Source organism: Geotrypetes seraphini, chromosome 10, assembly GCF_902459505.1.
Source record: "Geotrypetes seraphini chromosome 10, aGeoSer1.1, whole genome shotgun sequence".
Taxonomy (NCBI): domain Eukaryota; kingdom Metazoa; phylum Chordata; class Amphibia; order Gymnophiona; family Dermophiidae; genus Geotrypetes; species Geotrypetes seraphini.
Window position 1 is genome coordinate 131,596,492 of NC_047093.1, and position 22,631 is coordinate 131,619,122.

Here is a 22,631-nt window from a genome sequence, read left to right on the forward strand (position 1 = left end):
TACTGTGTTGCTAACTGGGAAGGGAGAGGATGGGAATTGCTGCACCTGACTGGGGAGAGGGAGGTTGAAGGAAGAGCAGGGAAGGGATAGGAGAGGAAGGGAGGGAGGGTAGGTGGGAGGGAGGGATAGGAAGGAATGAAGGAAGAAATGAAAGGAGATGCCAGACCATGGAGAGGGAGGAAGAGATGCCAGGGCATGGAGGGAAGGGGACAGACTAGACCAAGAGGAAAGGAAAGGAGACCAGACTAAGGAAGGAGAGGAGATGCCAGAGCATAAAGAAAGGAGAGATGGAAGGAGAAGAGAGATGCCAGGGCATGGGGGAGGGAAGGGAAGGAAACAGATGCCTGACCAAGGGGAAAGTAAGGAGAGGAGATTCCAAAGCACAGGAGGGGAAGGAGAGATGGAAGGGAATAAGAGGAAAGAGTTGCCAGGGCATGAAAAGAGAGAAGGGAAGGAAAGAATGGAGATGAGATGAGAGAGATACCAGAGCTTAGGAGAGGGGGTGGAGACAGCAAAATGGAGAGGGAGTGAAGCTGAAATGAATCATGTACAAAAGAGAGAAGGGCACAGAATAGACAGTTTATAGAAAGGACATAGAATGAGGGAAGATGATGCCTTATGGAAGGGGGAGGGCAGACAGTGGATGGAAGGGTGGAGAAAGGCTAGATACTGCTTAGAAAGGAGAGAGAGGACAGACACTGGATAGAAAGAAGAGAGTGAAGAAAAGATTAAAGCAGAAACGACAAAAGAGAATAAAGATAAATGTTTAGAAACAGAAAATGGAAATAAGGTAATCTTTTATTGGACTAATTTTAATACATTTTTTACTAGCTTTCGGAGTCCAAATCCGCTTCCTCAGGTCAAGACAGGATACCATAATAGCAGTATACTGTACTGACCTGAAGAAGGAGGTTTTGGCCTCTGAAAGCTAATTGAAAAATAGATTACACTTCTCCCTCCGAATCCGCAGCTTTAGTATCCGCGGATTCGGTTATTTGTGATATTTTTGCAAAAAAATCTATTTTCATTTTTTGGCTATTTTTAAGCCATCCAAGCCTCCCCGAACCCTTACCTGGTGGTCTAGCGATGAAGCTTGACCTGCCAAATTTAAGAAAGGTACCCGGGGGGGAGGGGCTGGCTGGTTTGGGGGGCTTGCTGGTTGCCTTACTGCCATTAGACGTGCCTACCATTAGACATACCCTGTACCCTGTCTACCACTAGACCACCAGAGAGGGGACAGGGCACACCATTTGGTTCAGAATTTTTTTTTTCTTGGTTTTTCTTCCTGTACAGGTGGGTGCGTCTTATAGAGTGAAAAATACAGTACTTTTAAAACCAATAGGAGGAAATATTTTTTCACTCAGTATAGTTAAGCTCTGGAACGCATTGCCAGAGGTTGTGGTGAGATCAGATAGCATAGCTGGTCTTCAGAAGGGTTTGGACAATTTCCTGGAGGAAAAGTCCATAGTCTGTTATTGAGAAAGACATGGGGCGAGCCACTGCTTGCCCTGGATTGGTAGCATAAAATGTTACTACTCTTTGGTTTTGGCCAGGTACTAGTGACCTAAATTGGCCACCGTGAGAACAGGCTACTGGGTTTGATGGATCTTGGTCTGACCCAGTAAGGTTATTCTTATGTTCTTATTCTCATTCCAGTTTTCTGATGAATTTCCCCAGCGGTTGGAAGAAGATGTTGAATAGAATGAGTAGCATAGCAGATCCTTGTGGTACCCCATGTCTGTTTCTTTCCAGTTGTTTGTACTCCCCTGCCATTCTACCCTCGTTAGTCTTTTGGATAGAAAGGACTCTATCCATGCCATGACTTCCTTTGAGACTGAATTGTATGCGTCTTGATTTTAGCAGTGCGTGTCGGGACTAGGTCGAAGGCTGCTGAGAGGTCCAGAACCCCAGCTGTACATCATCTCCTTTTGCGTGTTTAGGTTTATTAAAATATTTGACTGTACTTCGTTCTAACATCACCATGGTTTTACAAATACTAAAAGGAAAAGATCACCGTTATTAACAAAGAAAAGCAAAAGAGAATTAAATAAAATTTAACTTTAATAGTTGCCTAAGAAAGGACTCTGAATAATTTCAAGAGAAAGCTAAACAGAAAAGATATGTTTATTTTTATTTATTTTAGAAATTTCTATACCGTTTAAACCTAAACGGTTTACATAACTTTATATACATAATTCTGTAAAATAAATAAGATCAAACAAACATAATCAAATAATTCTCGGAGAATCTTTAAAAATGAGAGCCACACCAGGCTTATACAGGAATCATGTGAAAATTATTCAACAGAGGTCAGTAACTAGAAAAATGCATTTACAAATAACTGCGTTTTGAGTAATTTTCTAAAACTGCCCTTTTCACAGCATTTTTGGAATTGGCTGACACGTGAGTTCCACAATTCAACCCCTGTGCAACAGGGGTCTCACCACATTTTGGATTAGCGTTTGTTTTGAATAAAGCTAAATTTTCAGAACGCAGAGATCTATTTGATAAATAATTGGACATTTTACTCTTAAATAATTCAGGTATGACACCATACAAGAATTGATGACAAATCATTACTGCTTTATACTGAATTCTGAAAACAACTGACAGCCAATGTATAGTTTTTAAAGGTAGGGTGAGATATGATCATATTTTGATATTCCCATTATCAATCTTGCTGCTGCGTTTTGCGCAACTTGCATTGTGTGGCACCTTGTCTTAGTTATTCCAAGGTACAAGGTATTGCAATAGTCAAGCCTTGACAAAACCATTGCCTAAACAACTGTGTGAAAATCAAAAGGTGACATCGGTTTTACACGATGCAATAAATGTATTTGTGCAAAACATGCTTGTACTGTCTTTGCAACTTGCAAATTCATTGAAAGGCCATAATCCAACCTTACAATTAAGACAGTCATTGACTCACTCACTAGGAGAACATTTTGTTTAGGAAAGTTGAGAGCAAATCCAAATTGGAAGATAATTCCATAGACTAGGAACAGATGCAAAAAAAAAGCAGAATTATGAGTTGAAGCCAATCAAACTAACTGAACAAGAGTTAAAGTTAATTGATGATCAGAAAAAAAATGCAAATTACAAGTTGGCCTGTATGGAACTAATAATTTCCCCAGGTAATCAGGTTGTCCTGATTGTAGTACTTTAAAAACAAGCGTTAAAGCCTTATGCATAAGATGATATTTGACAGAAAGCCAATGATACTCTTTAAAAAATGGAAAAATATGATCATACCTATGAGCATTAACAAGAACTCTAATAGCTGTATTCTCTATAGTTTGTAACTTCTTAATAGATACTGACAGCAATCCAGTGTAAATGATATTACAATAGTCAATCTTTGAAGTAATTAAAGCATAAATAAGAGATTCTTAACAAGGTGTATCAATATAAGAGTGTATAGAACTAATCTTAACGCAAAGAGAAAAAGCAAGATTTCGCAACCAGTGTTTGCATGGTGTTTGAGGACTGAGTCCTGTTCTGCTACTAGCACCGTTTCCATGCTCAGGTGTCTTCTGAACCTTGATTGGGCCTGGTCTAGCTTTGATGAGTTTTTTTAGGAAGTTTGATATTTGTTGACAGGCTAGTTTGTTTATTAGTTTAGATATCCACGGTTGGTTGGCTACTGGACTGTAGATGGAGGGATCTTCCAGGTCTGCATGCTCTGCTACATAACACCAGGGAATTGGAACACAGCAAGACCAGAATTCGAAGATTTTATATACCGAAACTCACTAACGGCAACTTACAACCTGATCCTAGGAGATCTAAACCTCCATCTCGAAGACCATACCTCTAAGCAAGTAGAAAACCTACTATCTTACCTCAAAGATCTTACAGGATCCTACAAGATCTTAGACCCACAAACCACACACGAGAAAGGTCACCAAATAGACATTGCAGCCTTCATGACTCAACAGCCCATTCTACCAGAGATTCAAACCTCAAATGGAAAATGGTCCAGATCCATCTGTTCAGACCATTACACATACACCTTCAATATCAACTGGGCCAAAGGCAAAACCAAACCAAAATCCCAAAGCTTAACCTACAAATCACGTACATATATCGACCCCTCCAAATTCTGGAATAAAACAGATGCTACAATCCAAGAATGTGACCCCAAAGACTTCATCTCACAATGGTGCAATATAAGTACAACTACCCTAGATGAGCTAGTCCCAATACAAACAAAAACCAGAATCAGCAGATGATCAGAGAAATGGTTCGACAACGAACTACTCCTACTCAAAAGACAATGCAGACGACTAGAAAGAAAATGGAGAAAAAGTAACCAAGAACACACAAGAGCAGCATGGAAAAAACTAAACCAACAATACAAACTAAAAGAAAAAAGAAAGACATACTATGCAAACCAAATAATCATAGAAGCCCACGACATAAAAAAACTATTCCAATTACTAAAAGAACTCACAGACACCAAACCCTCCTCCTTCAACTACCCTTTTAGCTGAATACTTTAAAAACAAAATTACAACTACCAGGACAAACTTCGCAGGAACCCCAACCCACGTAGAAGAGATCACAATGTCCCCCACAGAAAAAGAATCAGCTGTAGCAGATAGAACCTGGTCCCACTTCTCCACAATTCAGTGGTCTGACCTTAACAAACTCTATAAAAAATACAGCCATGCAGCTTGCAACCTCAACCAATGCCCTCCATATCTATTAAAAACCTCCAGCCTAAAATTCCGCACTCTCCTCATGCAATGGATACAAACCATGCTCACAGATGACCTTTTCCCACAAGACCTTCTGGGAATGACGATAGAAAGATGCTGCACCATGCAACCACAAATAAACAAAACAATACATAAATCATTCACAGTCATGAGAAACCTAAGGTAAGTTTGAAAATTCTTCGACAGAAAACAATTCCAGCTCATGGTCCCGTCCCTAGTCCTAGGTCTCCTTGACTACTGCAACATCCTATACCTCCCCTGCCCTGCAACAATGATAAAACAAATACAAAAACAGTACAAAACACAGCTCTGAGACTAATCTACTCACTAAGAAAACACGACCACATCACCGAGGCGTACCTCGACTCACATTGGCTCCCAATTCAAGCAAGAATACTATTTCAATTTTACTGTCTATTATTTAAATCCATAAATGGTGACAACCCAGCCTACTTGAAGAACCGCCTAATCCAAACTACCACAATCAGACACAGGAGAACCCAGACACCATTCACATACCCTCCAATTAGAGACATCAAACAGAAAAAAACTGTACAATCGCTTTCTAGCCACACAGGCAGCAAAACTAGACCACCAACTCTCCAATCTACTAATCGCGACCCCAGACTACAAAACTTTCAGAAAAGAAATAAAAACCCTGCTATTCAAGAAATCCATGAAGACTAACTAACAGTGTATGAAACATTTCAATCCTCTGAAGCAACCCGCTCTACTCTGTAACACCTCTGGACATGTCCAGAAATCCTCTGCTGTAATCCGCCTCGAACCGCAAGGTAATGACAGAATAAAAATCACTAATGTAATGGAATGTCTTTTTCTTGATGACTGAGAGTTTCAAGTGGAACATGTCCGGACTGTAAAGATTCATTGATAAGGTCCTTGAGGTAAGCGAGTCCTGGGATTTGAAGCTCTCTCATAGGGTGTATCGGGCATATGTCTAGGATTGGTGGGTCCAGTTTCACTCTTCTCTGAAGTTTCTTCACCTGGGTCTCTGCAATGGGTTTGAACTCTTCTATTGTGTTTCCTGTTTTCCCTTGTCTCTTTGTCTTTCTGTAGCTTCAATATTTTCTCTGTGAAGAAGTTGCTGAATTCATTACTGGTTAGGGAACATTTGTTGGTAATGTCTTTCTGTTTTTCCCCAAGAAACCTTACACTACCTGGTATAGTGTTTTTGTGGAGTTTCTGGCTTCAAGGATCTTTTTTGAGAGGAATTCCCTCTTTTCTTTTCTTCTTGATAGTAATTCTGTTGACTCTAAACCAGGTTTTTCTGGATTTTTCATCTTCATCTGATTTCTTTCATTTCCTTTTGAGTTTTCTTTTCCTTCATGATTTCATCCAAGGGGTAAACCCATCTTTTCTTTTGATTGGTTTTTGTAATTTAATGGAGCCACCTCCTCTAGGCTACGTCCCAGTGCCTCGTCACACAGTCTCTGATCTCGGGTTTTACTTCTCTGAGGTGTGTCTCCAGTCTGTTTTTGAATTTGATGCTGTCTATGAATCCTCTCCCTATTTTTGGTCTAGTTTTTGATTGTTTCCTACTGTCTGGTTGTCTTATTCCGAAGCGTACTAATACTTTCATAGAGATGGGGTTGCAGTCCCCTATATCTTCCTCTCTGCCGAACAGTACATCTAATGTGTGTCCTTTAGAGTGGATTTTCTCCGTCAATGTTTGGTGTAGTCTTAGACCTTCCGGTTGTTGGACTATTTGTTGGGCCTTCTGGTATGCAGGGATGTTGGGCATTTCAGTTGTTGGAAAAATAATGGAAGTTTTGCTGAAAGAAAGGATAGTGTACTTCCTTGAATCTAATGGGTTATAGGATCCGAGGCAACATGGCTTTACAAAAGGTAAATCGTGGCAAACGAACCTGATTGAATTTTTTGATTGGGTGACCAGAGAGCTGGATCGAGGACATATGCTAGATGTAATTTACTTGGATTTCAGCAAAGCCTTTGATACAGTTCCTCATATTAGGCTGTTGAACAAACTTGAAGGGCTGAAGTTAGGACCCAAAGTGATGAACTGGTTCAGAAACTGGCTGTCGGACAGACGCCAGAGGGTGGTGGTTAATGGAAGTCACTCAAAGGAAGGAAAGGTGAGTAGTGGAGTCCCTCAGGGATCAGTGCTGGGGCCAATCCTGTTCAATATGTTTGTGAGTGACATTGCTGAAGGGATAGAAGGAAAAGTGTGCCTTTTTGCAGATGATACCAAGATTTGTAACAGAGTAGACACCGAAGAGGGAGTGGAAAATATGAAAAAGGATCTGCAAAAGTTAGAGGAATGGTCTAATGCCTGGCAACTAAAATTCAATGCAAAGAAATGCATTTGGGGATTAATAATCGGAAGGAACCGTATATGCTGGGAGGAGAGAAGCTGATATGCACGGACGGGGAGAGGGACCTTGGGGTGATAGTGTCCGAAGATCTAAAGGTGAAAAAACAGTGTGACAAGGCAGTGGCTGCTGTCAGAAGGATGCTGGGCTGTATAAAGAGAGGCGTAGTCAGTAGAAGGAAGAAGGTGTTGATGCCCCTGTACAGGTCATTGGTAAGGCCCCACTTGGAGTATTGTGTTCAATTTTGGAGACCGTATCTGGCAAAGGACGTAAGAAGACTTGAGGCAGTCCAGAGGAGGGCGACGAAAATTATAGGAGGCTTGCGCCAGAAGACGTATGAGAAGAGACTGGAAGCCCTGAATATGTATACCCTAGAGGAAAGGAGAGACAGGGGAGATATGATTCAGACGTTCAAATACTCGAAGGGTATTAATGTAGAACAAAATCTTTTTCAGAGAAAGGAAAATGGTAAAACCAGAGGACATAATTTGAGGTTGAGGGGTGGTAGATTCAGGGGCAATGTTAGGAAATTCTACTTTACGGAGAGGGTGGTGGATGCCTGGAATGCGCTCCCGAGAGAGGTGGTGGAGAATAAAACTGTGACTGAGTTCAAAGAAGCGTGGGATCAACACAAAGGATCTAGAATCAGGAAATAAGATTAAATATTGAACTAAGGCCAGTACTGGACAGACTTGCACGGTCTGTGTCTGTATATAGCCGTTTGGTGGAGGATGGGCTGGGGAGGGCTTCAATGGCTGGGAGGGTGTAGATGGGCTAAAGTAAATCTTAACAGAGATTTTGGCAGTTGGAACCCAAGCACAGTACAGGGTAAATCTTTGGATTCTTGCCCAGAAATAGCTAAGAAGAAAAAATTTAAAAATTTAAATTGAATCAGGTTGGGCAGACTGGATGGACCATTCGGGTCTTTATCTGCTGTCATCTACTATGTTACTATGTTAAACCTGTATAACCTGTGTAACCGGCATCTGCAACATGGATGTCGGTTACAGAATCGGGTTATCTTTGGGCTGGTATAGCCCCAATTCTGTATAGGATGCCCGGGATCGACATCCTATATAGAATCCGGGCCCTAGAGCCTCTGAAGCTAACCCAAGACCATTTCTGGGCAATTCCATGTCCACGCCCTGTCTTGGACAAACTTAAGTGTCCCAACGTGTCTCCCTCATTTGCGACAAACGGTTACAGTGTAGGCATCCTACCTCAGACTTTTCTTGATTTAAAAAAAATGTGTGTCCTGATTGGCTGCTGGATAGCAGTAGAATGTGTACCACCACCTAAAATCGGGATGCCCATTTATAGAATCATCCCCTATAAGTCTAACTATTACAGAAGGAATTATCACATTGAGAACATTAATATGATTTTTCTCTAGTGTGGATTCTTTCATGAGTTACAAGTTTGTATTTAGCATTAAAAGCTTTACCACATTCAGAACATTTATATTGTTTTTCTCCAGTGTGGATTCTTTCGTGAATTCTGAGTTTGTATTTAGTATTGAAACCTTTACCACATTCACAACATTTATATGGTTTTTCTCCTGTATGGATTCTTTTATGAGTTATGAGACTACCTGTATTACTGAAGGATTTTCCACATTCAGAACATTTATATGGTTTTTCTCCTGTGTGGATTCTTTCATGTGTTATGAGTTTGTATTTAGTATTGAAACCTCTACCACATTCAGAACATTTATATGGTTTTTCACCTGTATGGATTCTTTCATGATCGTGAAGATGAGCTTTTCGTTTGAAACTTTTATCACATTCAGAACATTTAAATGGTTTTTCTCCCGTATGGATTCTTTTATGAATAATGAGGCTACTTATATTTTTGAAGGATTTTCCACATTCGGAACATTTATATGGTTTTTCTCCCGTGTGGATTCTTTTATGAATAATTAGGCTACCTGTATAATTGAATGATTTTCCACATTCAGAACATTTATATGGTTTTTCTCCCGTGTGGACTCTTTTATGAGTTATGAAGCTACCTGTATTATTGAAGGATTTTCCACATTCAGAACATTTATATGGTTTTTCTCCCGTGTGGATTCTTTTATGAATAATTAAGCTACCTGTATAATTGAATGATTTTCCACATTCAGAACATTTAAATGGTTTTTCTCCCGTGTGGACTCTTTTATGAGTTATGAAGCTACCTGTATTATTGAATGATTTTCCACATTCAGAACATTTATATGGTTTTTCTCCAGTGTGGATTCTTTGATGATCTTCAAGATGAGCTTTTCGATTGAAACTTTTATCACATTCAGAACATTTAAATCGTTTTTCTCCCTTATGGATTCTTTTATGAATTGTGAAGCTACTTTTATTATTGAAGGATTTTCCACATTCTGAACATTTATAAGGTTTTTCTGCTGTGTGGTTTCTTTCATGTTTTTTAAGATGAGCTTTTTGATTGAAACTTTTACCACATTCTGAACATTTATATGGTTTTGCTCCAGTGTGGATTCTTTCATGACGTCCGAGATTATATTTTTGATTGAAGCTTTTATCACATTCTGAGCATTTATATGGTTTTTGTCCAATGTGGATTCTTTCATGATTTTCAAGATGAGCTAGTTGATTGAAACTTTTACCACATTTAGAACATATATATGGTTGTTCTCCTGTGTGGATTCTTTTATGAGTGTTGAGGCTACTTCTACTATTGAAGGATTTTTCACATTCAGAACATTTATATGGTTTTGCTCCTGTGTGGATTGTTTCGTGAGTTCTGAGTTTGTATTTAGTAATGAAACCTTTACCACATTCAGAACATTTATATGGTTTTTCTCCCGTGTGAATTCTTTTATGAGTGTTGAGGCTACTTCTGTTATTGAAGGATTTTCCACATTCAGAACATTTATATGGTTTTTCTCCCGTGTGAATTCTTTTGTGAGTTATGAGGTTACTTGTTTTATAGAAGGATTTTCCACATTCAGAACATTTATATGGTTTTTCTCCAGAGTGGATTCTTTTATGAGTGTTGAAGCTACTTCTGTTATTGAAGGATTTTCCACATTCAGAACATTTATATGGTTTTTCTCCCGTGTGAATTCTTTTATGAGTTATAAGGTTACTTGTTTTATAGAAGGATTTTCCACATTCAGAACATTTATATGGTTTTTCTCCTGTGCTGATTCTTTCATGAGGTATAATATTACTTTTTTGATTGAAGCTTTTATAATACTCAGAACATTTAAATAGCTTTGCTCCCTTGGAGTTCATTTGATGCATTTGTATCTTGCTAATACTGATTAAGTCATGTTTTCTCAGTTCAAGTACCTGACTGAAGTTTGACTTCCCAGTGAACATTTCCTTACTTGTAGTGCTCTGACAAAGTTTCTGCCTTCCGATTCTCTCACTTTGTCTGAGATTTGGGCAGTTGATGGAATTTCTCTTTTGCTCAGTACATACATTTGAACTCTCTCCTTTTGGGGTCTTTTCTTTCATGCTAGGTGGTTTTATACTACTAATACCTTCTGGGCTGTCTCTTGAAGGGTCTTTGTGTGTCCATTCCTCCCTCTGCTGTCCATAACATACTCTCATTCTCTTATTCCCAAATTCATCATCTGTTGGATAAAAATGAAAGTATATACGTAAATTATACAGCCATTAATAACACAAACATAGGCAAATATCCCTTCAGAAGTCTTTAAAGTCATTTGTTTGTAGACAGGTGAGCGATGGCACATTAAAAGATATAATGTAAATCATATTTATTAAATTTCAAATACAAACAAAATAGTAAAAAAAAACATTTCAAATACAAGAAAAAAACCAAAATTTACAGTTAATATATAAGAAACAATATCACTAAAAGCAAATACAGTGGAACCTTGGTTTACGAGCATAGTTCATTCCAGAAGCATGCTCGTAAATCAAGTTACTCGTATATCAAAGCGAGTTTCCCCATAGGAATGAATGGAAACTCGAGAGAACGAGAGCCAGAAGGCCTTGAGCATGCGCAGATGCTCAAGGCCCAGCCTAGGCAAGAGGCGGGAGCTTACTTTCACTCTCACAACCAGCAGAAGGGGTAAGAAGCATGTTTGAGAGGAAGGGCGGGCAGATGCCGCTTTCAGCACGGAGGTGCGATGCGGTTTTCGCGGGGGGGGATGCTAGTTCGGGGGTGTGCGATGCCGGTTAGAGCGGGGGGAGGTGCTCGCATATCGGAACATGCTTGGTTTGCAAGGCAAAAGTTTGCTGAGTGTTTTGCTCGTCTTGCAAAACACTCGCAAACCGGGTTACTCGCAAACCGAGGTTCCACTGTATACCCAATTCCCTTCCCTTTTTCCCCATTTTAGAACTGTAATTAAATAATATGCGATTGCTAGTGTGTGGTGTTAATGTATCTAAATAAGGTTGCCAAATAGTAAAAAATTGTCTTCCCTGTCTAGTGTCCCATTCTAGAATGCCAATGACTATACAGTGAAAGACGAGCAAAACATTCGCAAAATCGGCACCTCGGAAACCGAGCGCGCTTCGATTTGCGAGCGCCCCCCCTGCGAACCGGCACCCTCCCTCCGTGATCCGCACCCCCCCGCCGCCATCGGGCACCCCCACCGCCGCCATCGGGCACTCCCCCACCGCGACCTGAGGTCCCCCCAACCCACCCGAACCCTCTTCTTACTTTGCTGTAGCCTCCATAGCGACACCAGCACCAGCATGTACTGTGCGTGGTGCCGGTGCCTGAAGATCTGCTTCCTGTGCTGGGCCTTGAGCATGTGCGCATGCTCAAGGCCTGAGAGTTCACGTCAAACGTGAACTCTCACGTCATACGTGAACTCTCAAGGCCCAGCAGAGGAAGCAGATCTTCAGGCACCGGCACCACGCACAGGATATGCTGGTGCCGGTGCCGCTGCGGAGGCTACAGCAAAGTAAGAAGAGGGTTCGGGTGGGTTGGGGGGACCTCAGGTCACGGCTGGGAGGTGCCCGATGGCGGCAGGGGGGGTGCGGATCGCGGGGGGGCCTTCGGGGGGAGCAATGCCGGTTCTCGTGGGGGGGGGAGTAGTGCTGCTGGCCTCGGGGGGTGGGGAACGTATCAAAGCGAGTTTCCATTATTTCCTATGGGGAAACTCGCTTTGATAAACGAGCATTTTGGATTACGAGCATGCTCCTGGAACGGATTATGCTCGTAATCCAAGGTACCACTGTATGTTAGTCTTAAGGGTCCAATCCAAAGATAAAGTATGACTTTCAAACCTGATAAGATTGTTCTTTGAAGAAAGCCTTTTAGGCCTCTTGGAATAGGACGCTTAACATCAAAAATCCAAAATATATTATAACTTGCAATGCCAATCAATTCCCCGCATTTGCTCAACTTTAGAAAAACCAACATTCCAAAATTGGCGTATCAAAGCACATGTCCAAAACATGATAAATTAGCTTTAGGGTGACCACATTTCAAACAAGAGCCTAATGTAGCAAAAGTCGCCCTATAAGCACGCCAGGGAGCAATATATATTCTACAAATAAATTTATAACCCATTTCATAATAGGTGATATCAGAAAGAAGACCATAGCTTTTTCTGCATCCAGACTAGCCAACAGACCAGAAATTGCTTTTGTCTGACCAGTCACAACGCCATTAAAACTTTTCTAACATGCAAAACTGATTGACGACCTCTTATAAAACCAATTTGTTCTTCTATCAGCATAGGTAGATGAATTGCCAGTCTATCTGCCAATAATCTTGCAAATATCTTAAGATCTACATTGAGTAATGAAATTGGACGATATGATTTTTACCCAGTTTTGGGATCAATGTTATCAGAGCATCAGTAGCTCCTAAAGGAAAAGAATTGCCTTCTGCACATTGATTATAATAACACATCAATGTACTTGGAATATGATTAACAAGTAATTTAGATTATCCCAGGACAAGCAGGCAGCATATTCTCTACATGTGGGTGACGTCATGCATGGAGCCCCGTCGTGGACAGCGTTTCAAGCAAACGTGATTGAAGATCTCAAAGTTTGCTAGCACTGCCCACCCATGCGTGCCTTCCTGCTCCACTAAAGGGCGCATCCCCTCCTCATGGTCTTCAGTTCTTAGTTTTCCGCGGAAAGCCCTGTCTCTCTTCTCTGCGCTCTCTAAGTGCCTTTCTAGCACCGCGGCTTCTTTATTTTTATCGGGAGTCGCTGTGCAGTTTGTTATTTATCTTCTTTCCACGATCGTGAAATTTTTTGTTTTTCTTTTGGCGACTGGGGGCTCCCAGTTTGCTGTGGCCACGGCCATCTTTTTGACTTATGTCCCGGCCTCTCACTGGGTTTAAAAAGTGTTCCCAGTGCAGTCGGGTTATTTCAATCACAGACCTGCACCGCTGGTGTATTCTCTGTCTCAGAACTGACCACCCGACGGACTCCTGTCCTTACTGTGCTACGCTCCAACCTCGAGCAGTTCATCGTCGTAGGGCCCGGATTGAGGAGCTCTTCACCATGGAGGCTGCTCCTACTTCGGCCCCAGTCTCGGCCTTGACCTCGGCCTCGAAGACCTCGGCGGCCTCGACCTCGAAGACAGCTCCGGGTAAGTCCCCTCTTCTCAGGTTCAGTTTAGCTACCGAAGAAGCCTTCCTCGGAGTCTCTGGCCATTCAGGTGGTGAGTGTAGTCCCGCAGGCCTCGACGAGACCTCCCTCCAAATCCTCCAATCGTGCTTCCACCATACAGGAATACTCTTCCTCGAGGTCGCCCTCGGTGGAATGCACTGCTGCACCTACTCGGCCTTCTATGGTCACAGTGCCGATGTTTAAGGAGGTGTTGAAGGCGATCATATTCTCGGAGCTCTCCTCGGCGTTGGCTCACCTTGCGCCGGCCTCGACCTTGCATGCGGTTGACCAGCCTAAGTACCCCGTCGAGGTTCCTCGGGAACGGGTATGCCGGTCTCGGCGGCTCTCCTCGTCGGATTCCTCGCCTCTTCCATCGAGGCACGCTTCTCCTTCGAGTCGACCTCGGTCAAGGCACCAGTCGTGGCGTCTTGTGAAGTGTCCCCGGGCATCCCCCTCGAGGTGGGGTCGGTCCCCGGGTCCTCGCACTACCAGATCCATTAAAGCCTCGGACCTCACCATGTCCAACCCGAGCCTGCTGCGCTCACCTGTTCGCTAGGCGCCAACCTAGGGTGATCCTGCCTCCTTTTCACGGGGCTTATCTTCGGGACGTGGTTCCCCGCGGAGGCGTTACGGGACCTCGAGGGTCTGGACCCCAGGGTCCTCCCCCCGGGTACTTCTAAACGCAGGTTTTCGTCGATTCCCCCCATTCTTGCCTAAGGTGGTTTCGGACTTTCATATCAATCAGTCCATTGTTCTTCCGGTGTTTTTGCCAAAGCCCCACTCTCATCCTGGGGAGGTGGCGCTTCACACTCTTGATTGTAAAAGGGCGTTGGCCTTTTACCTGCGACATACCGAGTCTTATCGGACGGCTCCTCAACTGTTCATCTCTTTTGATTGGTTGGGCCATCCGGTTTCCAAGCGCACCTTATCCAACTGGTTAGCTGTTTGTATTTCTTTTTGCTACGCTCAGGCTGGTCTCTCGCTGCAAGGTCGAGTCACGGGGCATAAAGTCCGAGCGATGGCGGCTTCTGTTGCTTTCCTCCGAGCCACGCCTATTGAGGAGATCTGCAAGGTTGCCACTTGGTCTTCGGTTCATACCTTCACCTCTCACTACTGTCTAGATGCCTTTTCCAGGCGCGGCGGCCAGTTTGGCCAGTCAATTTTGCATAATCTGTTTGCCTAAATTGCCAACTTTCCCTCCATCCCTTTTTTGGTTAGCTTGGAGGTCACCCACATGCAGAGAATATGCTGCCTGCTTGTCCTGGGATAAAGCACAGTTACTTACCGTAACAGGTGTTATCCAGGGACAGCAGGCAGATATTCTCGCAACCCTCCCACCTCCCCGAGGTTGGCTTCTTTGCTAGCTATCTGAACTGAAGACCACGAGGAGGGGATGCGCCCTCTAGTGGAGCAGGAAGGCACGCATGCGTGGGCAGCACTAGCAAATTTTGAGATCTTCAATCAAGTTTGCTTGAAACACTGTCCGCGACGGGGCTCTGTGGATGACATCATCCACATGTAGAGAATATCTGCCTGATGTCACTGGATAACACCTATTACGGTAAGTAACTGTGCTGTATTCCCCTGTAAATCCATCCGGCCCAGGTGCCTTACAAGTAGATAAAGATTTTATAACTTTTTGGATTTCTACTCCTCTAATAGGTGCATTTAAAGAAGTTAATATTTGCGGTGTTAACTTAGACAAAGAAGCATCCTCTAAATAAGCTTGCACAAGAGAAGGTTGGGAAAAAGAATCAGACGTATAAAGCCATGCGAAATAATCACAAAATGCTTGGGAAATTTTATTAGTTACATTAGTAATAATCCCATCTGAAAGGCAAAGTGATTGAACCATCCTTGATCCATTCCAAGTTTTAGTGAGTTTTGCTAAAAAACGACCAGGACGATTTCCAAAACGAAAAAAATTTAAATTTCATATATATAGCACTACGTTGATACCTTTCATGCAAGAGAGTATTAAGAGCCACTTGTGCTACAAGCATATTTTCTTTATGAGAAACTGTAGGACGTCGCAAATAAGTACGTTCTGCACATGGAAAGTGACGTTCGAAAGAGGTAATTTTATGTCCGTGAAGCGACATAAGCAATGATATCACCTCTAAGAACTGCTTTAGAAGCTTCCCAAAAAAGAACCGGTTCTACTATATGTTCATCATTGAAGTGAACATAAACTGCCTAACGTTCTACAAGATATTGCTGAAAATGTGAATCCTCATAAAGATAGGAAGGAAACCTCCATCCACTTCCTCTAGAACCCCCTACCTCAATATCCAGAAACACCAGCGAATGATCAGAAAGCATTTGTGGTTCAATAGTAGAAGAAAGAACATGAGAAAACAATAATGACATAATGCAATCCCTGGCTATGGCCAAGGATTGTATTACATTCTAAACTGTAAATTGCGTTGAACTCTTGGGGCATATTATTGATTAATAAATACTAATGTAATGCAATGTCTAACCAGCTGCTTTTTGCAGAACTTCTGCTACTGATAGTATTTTGCACACTGTATATACTCCAAGGAATTATATACCAAAAAAAACCCAAATTATGTACAGAAAAATAATAGCGTCTGGGGGCTACGTACACATGAACTGGGCCAATGGTGCTATCCGGGGCTGATGGCGGTAGCCATGGCCATGATACAAGAAGTGCAGCCAGCACCCTGGAGCCAGGGCGCACCATCACCACTGTTACAACATGCATCATCACGACATCACCACTGTTACAACATGCACCATCACGACATGAGCGCCCTGCAGTACAGCCCCCTTTCCAGTTCCCAGAGCTACATGAGCAGCGGTGGAGGCGTCACTGATGGTAAGTTTTTGAGATGTGGAACAAATCGTCTGTTTTTCCATTAATTCCTATGGGGTAAGTTGCTTTGATATGCGAGTACTTTGGTTTACAAGCATGCTTCTGGAATGAATTATGCTCACAAACCAAGGTTCCACTGTACTCCACAACACCTAGCAAGGATTGGATTATAAAGGAATTCTTGGCTTACCACTCTTGGTATCAGTATCCTCAACTCCTCCCTCCAGGTGGTCACTGTCGGGATCCTCTTCCATTTTCAGGATCTCTATTGTATTCTCAGTACTGTAACTTTGGCTGCCTGTAAAAAGAATGGAAAAATAGCTTCAGATTTAAAGGAGAGATTAGAATCTAAGAAAAGTAATATTTTGCTAATACTGAGATGATGGGAATATTATGAGCTCTGAAAATTCAAGTGTTCTGGTGGAAGGAGCTAAGGTCCCTCTGTAGCTCGGAAAATGAGCCGTAACATTCAACACAAATAGGATGAGAGACAGAAGGTGTTGAAAGAAGAGGAAGAGAAAGGAAAGAAACATGGAAAAATGGTGAGGGAGAATAAGAAAAAGAGAGGGTATAGCCCCCTCCCCTTGAACAAAACATTTAAATAAATAGAAAAGAACACCTGAAAATGACAAGAGAAAATAAGGTAACTAGAACACACACATAATCCTCCCAACAAAGGTTAAAGGAAGGACTGTGATGATAACATCTCATTCTCACTGTGCCTGATCCAGAGGAGGAATCTTAATTCAAGCGTCATCACCTGTTTCATGCAGTTCCTCACACGAGCCTGTGGTGGTCAGATTTCCTCTTTCCTCAGATCCCGGAGGCTCAGTCCTGAATCTCTCTTGTTCAAATCGGATTAAAATGTCAGGCTTGATGTTGTGGAAGCCTGTTACGGGACGATGATCTTCGTTAGTACAATATGTTCAAAAAAAAGTTACCCCAGACCCTGATTATCTTATTACTGAGGTGGGCAAGTCTTTTCCTCAAGAGCTACAAACAGAAGGTTTGTTTGGTTTGGTTTCTGATCTATAGCAACAAGATGAAGAACAGATTTATTTATTTAGAAGCATTTAAATTTGCCACCTTCTATTGCCTGACACCACCACCTGGAGATCTGCTAAATTGTTCGGATTTAACGAACTGGGGCTGGAGAGGTCTTCAGCCCTCAATAAGTTCATTTATTCTTGATATACGACTATTATCAATTATTTCTATAGTGCTACCAGTGCTGTACAAAGTCACAAAGAAGAAGAAAGTCCCTGCTACAGATGAATTTGCAAAAACATCTGATTGGCTTACAATTAAAAGGAGAAATCAGGTTCTTACCTGCTAATTTTCTTTCTGTTAGCCTGTAGACTGGTATAGTCCTTACGAATGGGTTATACGCCTCACTGCTACCAGCAGGTGGAGACTGAACACAAACTTGTATATCAGGCTAGAATCCCCCCTAGCAATCCAGTCTACCGAATAGCCAAGCAGAACCTAGGAAAGACTTCTATTGAAAACAGTATAACACACTCCGAACAGGAGTGGAAAAACCAACAAATACTATTGTTGGAACATGTGTATAACTTATTCCTGGTGAAGAAAACATCTCCACAGCTCACCATCTAAGCCAGCTGAGCCACAACAGCTGTTCTTACTTCTCCCCTGCCCTAGAAAAATTTTAGAACCCGCAGAAAAAACAAAATCTGCAATCACCGCACAAAGACAGATGGGGGGTGGGGGGGACTATACCAGTCTACAGGCTAACAGAAAGAAAATTAGCAGGTAAGAACCTAATTTCTCCTTATGTATCGCCTAGTAGACTGGTATAGTCCTTACGAATGGGACGTACCAAAGCAGTATCCATTAAGGGTGGGACTCCCGAAAGGCTGACCCCAGAACACGTTCACTGAATACTGCGTCCCAACGCACTTGAACATCCACATGGTAGTGTCTGACAAAGGAATGCAGACAAGACCAAACTGCAGCCTTGCAAATATCTACTGGAGACACTAGAGAAGACTCAGCCCAAGAAGCTGCCTGACCCTTAGTAGAATGAGCCTTGAGAAAAACAGGAACAGGCTTCTTCTTGAGCCAGTGCACAATAGTAGCCTTAAAAGCGCCATCCCTCTTTACGAGGACCCGTGAGAAGGACACAGAGAAGACCTGATTTCCTGATCTCCCCTGTCCTCTGCATATAAGAGCGAAAGGCCCGACTGACATCCAACTTGCACAGCTGTCTCTGCTCGGAAGAGCCCTCCCGGGCCCAACACCGGGAGGACCACTGCCTGATTGACATGAAAAGGAGAAACTACCTTTGGCAGAAAAGAAGGAACAGGCCTCAAGACAACCCACTCCCTAGAAAACTCCAAGAAGGAAGCCCTACAAGAGAAAGCCTGCAGCTCAGAAACACGACCAGCTGAAGCAATGGCCACCAAGAAGACCGCTTTAAGAGTAAGAACCTACAAAGAGCAGTCACCCAACAGTTCAACAGGAGGGCGCAGAGGAACTGACAGAACCAGATTAAGATCCCAAGATGGAACAGAGGGTCACACGGGAGGCTTGAGCAATTTGGCCGCCGCAAGAAGCAAATCACATCAGGAATGGCAGTCAAACGCTGATCTTTCAATAACCTACGAAAGGCTGACAAAGCCGCAAGCTGAACCTGGAGAGAAGACCAAGCCAGTGCCCTATCCAGGCTATCCTGCAAGAACTCTAAGATGTTAGGCAGGGAGGCATGAAAAGAGACCACTCCACACTCATCACACCACTCCTCAAATAGACGCCAAACCCTCACATATGCCCGATATGTGGAAAGCCTCCAGGACCTCAAGAGAGTTGAGATCATTTTATCTGAATACCCCTTCTTACCTAAGCCACCCCTTTCAAGAACCAAGCCATAAGAAAAAAGGGACCCGGAACGAACATTGGAATGGAACCCTGAGTCAGAAGGTCATCCAAGATAGGCAGAGGAAGAGGATCCGCCACCAGATGCATCACCAGATCCATGTACCATAGTCGTCGAGGCCAATCCCGAGCCATCAGAACCAGGAGGCCCACATGTTGAATTATGTGGAGAAGAACTCTGCCCACTAATGGCCACGGAGGGAACACATACAACAGCCCCTCCGTTGGCCATGGCTGAACCAAAGCATCCAGGCCCTCGGCCCGACCGTCTCTGTGATAACTAAAGAAGCGGAGTATTTTGGCATTGACACTTGTGACCATCAGGTTCATGAGGGGCTGACCCCAAGATTGCACTATCAACTGTAAAGCCACCGGGCTGAGACACGACTCTCCGGGATCTAGCATGTGACGACTTAGGAAGTCTGCTTGAACATTCTCCACTCCGGTTATGTGGGATGCTGATACTTCTTGAAGGTGCGACTCCGCCCAGACCATTAGCAGAGTCGCCTCCTGTGCCACTAAAGTGCTCCTGGTGCCCCCATGATGATTGACATAGGCCACTGCCGTGGCATTGTCCAACAAAACCTTGACTGACTTGCCCATCAGAAAGGACTGGAAGACTAGCAACGTCAGACGGATGGCTCTGGTCTCCAAGACATTGATCGACCAAGAAGCCTCCTCCGTGGACCAGGTGCCCTGGGCTGAGTGACCTAGACACTGAGCTCCCCAACTGAGAATACTGGTATCCGTGAGCAGCACCGTCCACTGCAGCTTATCCAGCTCGCCCCTTATACAAGATGGGAGGTCTGGAGCCACCAACGAAGACTTCCCTGAGCTAAGCCCGGAAGTGGAACAGGGTGATCCAGACTGTGCCTCTGAGACGACCACCTGACAACATCGAGGGAAACCGCCATCGACCCCAAGACTTGGAGGAAGTCCTACGCCCGAGGATACAGGATGCCATAAGCAGGCAAATCTGAGATTGCAATTTTCTTATCCAGGCCTCCGGAAAGAAGACCTTCCCCAAAGAGATGTCGAATAGCACGCCTAGATACTCCAGGCTCTGAGAGGGAGACAAGGCTCTTGGCAAGGTTGACTACCCATCTCAGCGACTGCAGAAACTCCATCACTCGAGCCGTGACCCAGGTGCTATCCTGTAACAACTTCACTGGAATCAACCAGTCATCCAGGTAGGGATGAACTAGAATGCCCTCTTTTCGCAACGCCGCTGCAACGACCACTATCAACTTGGAGAACATCCGTGTAGCCAGATCAAAGAGAAATGATCAGAATTGATAATGTTGCCCCAAGATCACAAAGTGCAGAAGCGTTCATGGGAGGCCCGAATAGGAATGTGCAAGTAGGCCTCAGTCAGATCTAGAGAGGTCAGAAACTCCCCTGGCAGAACCACCAGAATCACAGACCGCAGAGTTTCCATGCGGAAGGAAGGCATGTGAACAGCCCTCTTGACCACCTTCAAATCCAGGATAGGCCGAAACAAAGTAAATCGAGTACCAATCTGTGCCCCACTCCTGCGAGGGAACTGGAACCATTGCATGGCGATCCAACAATCTTTGAAGGGTCTGGCGAAAGGCCTGCTGCTTCCACGCCAGTTGCGATGGAGAAGTGAAAAAACAGTGTGGCAAGGAACAGGCAAACTCCAGAGCATAACCGTCCTGAATCACCTCCAGAACCCACTGATTGGACATGATATCTGCCCACTGTGAATATAAATCCCTCAGCCGGGCGCCCACCGGAACCAAGACAGGCGCCGGCAAGGAGTCATTGGGCAGGATGGGCGGCAGGGGACCCGGCAGGGGTGCTACCCACACCCCAGCGGGCCCCACAACAGGACTGCATGTGTTGGAATAACCTGGCTCTAGAGAGCCCAGGGTACTGAAAAGAGGCAGCCCCTCGACCAGGGCGGAAGTGGCGGAAATCACACCCACGAGCAGCACCACCTCAAGCCAGCAGCCTAGGCCTATCCTCAAGCAAACGTGGGTGTGATTTCCGCCACTTCCGCCCTGGTCGAGGGGCTGCCTCTTTTCAGTACCCTGGACCACCAGAATTGCCGCCTGGACCACCAGAATTGCCGCCTGGACCACCAGAATTGTCACATCAAAACTCTGTTTAAGAAGGGACTCTAACTTATGCTCCTCCGGGTCCTTTAAGGCCGCATCGCCCTCAACAGGCACGGTATACCTCTTAGAGATGGCCGAGACCACCGCGTCCACAACAGGCGACTTCAGAGTGTCCCTATTCCCTGCAGGAATTGGATACAGGCGGGCCATGGAGTGCGCAAAACGAAAGGGAGCTTCCGGCACCTGCCACTGTGCAAGCATAATGTCCCAAATATCCTGATGCATAGGAAAAGAGTGGGAATCAGAGCAGATCCCCTTAAGCAAGGGGTCCACCATACGCATGGGCTCCGACATGGTGTCCTCAAGGTGCGTAACTGAGGAAACCTGAAGAATTAGCTCATGAAGCTCTTTCCGCTGAAAAATGCACACCAGAGACCCATATTCGCCAGCAGGGGGGTGCTCAAACCCCTTGCTGGCGGAATCTGATCCCCCAAGAGGATCCTAGAAATCTCGCCAAGGGTCCAGGTCCTCATCAATAACATCTTCCTCCTCTGGGCAAAAATCCTCATCCCGAGAGACCCTTGGTCGAAAGAGGAGTAGGTGGGCAAAACCGTCGCTGTGTGGGGCCACACCCCCCCCCTCCCCCCCCCGAGACTGCCAGAATGGACAAGGAACCTCCAGCCACCAGCACATAAGCCTTACAAATTGCTAACATAAATTCAGGGGGAAAAACCCCAGTGACCCCAAGGGACTCCCTACCCCAGCAGGGGACCCTGCCATATCTTGCCCCTGTATATCCAGAACAGGGGGAAGGTCACCTGAGGTAAATGAAATGGAGGAGGTTCCTGCTGAAATTGGACTTGAAGCTGCCAAAATCGGAGCTCCTGCGGCCTGCTGCATCTGAAAAGCCTGAACTTTCTTGACGCTGAGGCTGAGGAACCAACTGACGCACAAAGGGAATCCCCAGCCGATCCGGCGGTAAGGGAATCCTTTTCACCCTGACCGTCGGCGGCCGGGGAACCCTTAGCGTGGGTGTCAGGGAAAGCCTGGGCTTCCCCATGATCCGAAGCTGACTCACGAGGTACATGTGGCGGGACGAGGACATGTGTCCTCATTCATAGCATTTGTGCTTATATTCAGTCATTTTACTGTTGTTATGCTGTAAAAAAATTATA

The 22,631-nt window shown here is 44.2% G+C and overlaps 1 pseudogene; it reads right to left on the minus strand.

The window, feature by feature from the left end:
* Nucleotides 1-22,631, minus strand: part of LOC117367670 — a 92,361-nt pseudogene that overhangs the window by 60,559 nt on the left and 9,171 nt on the right.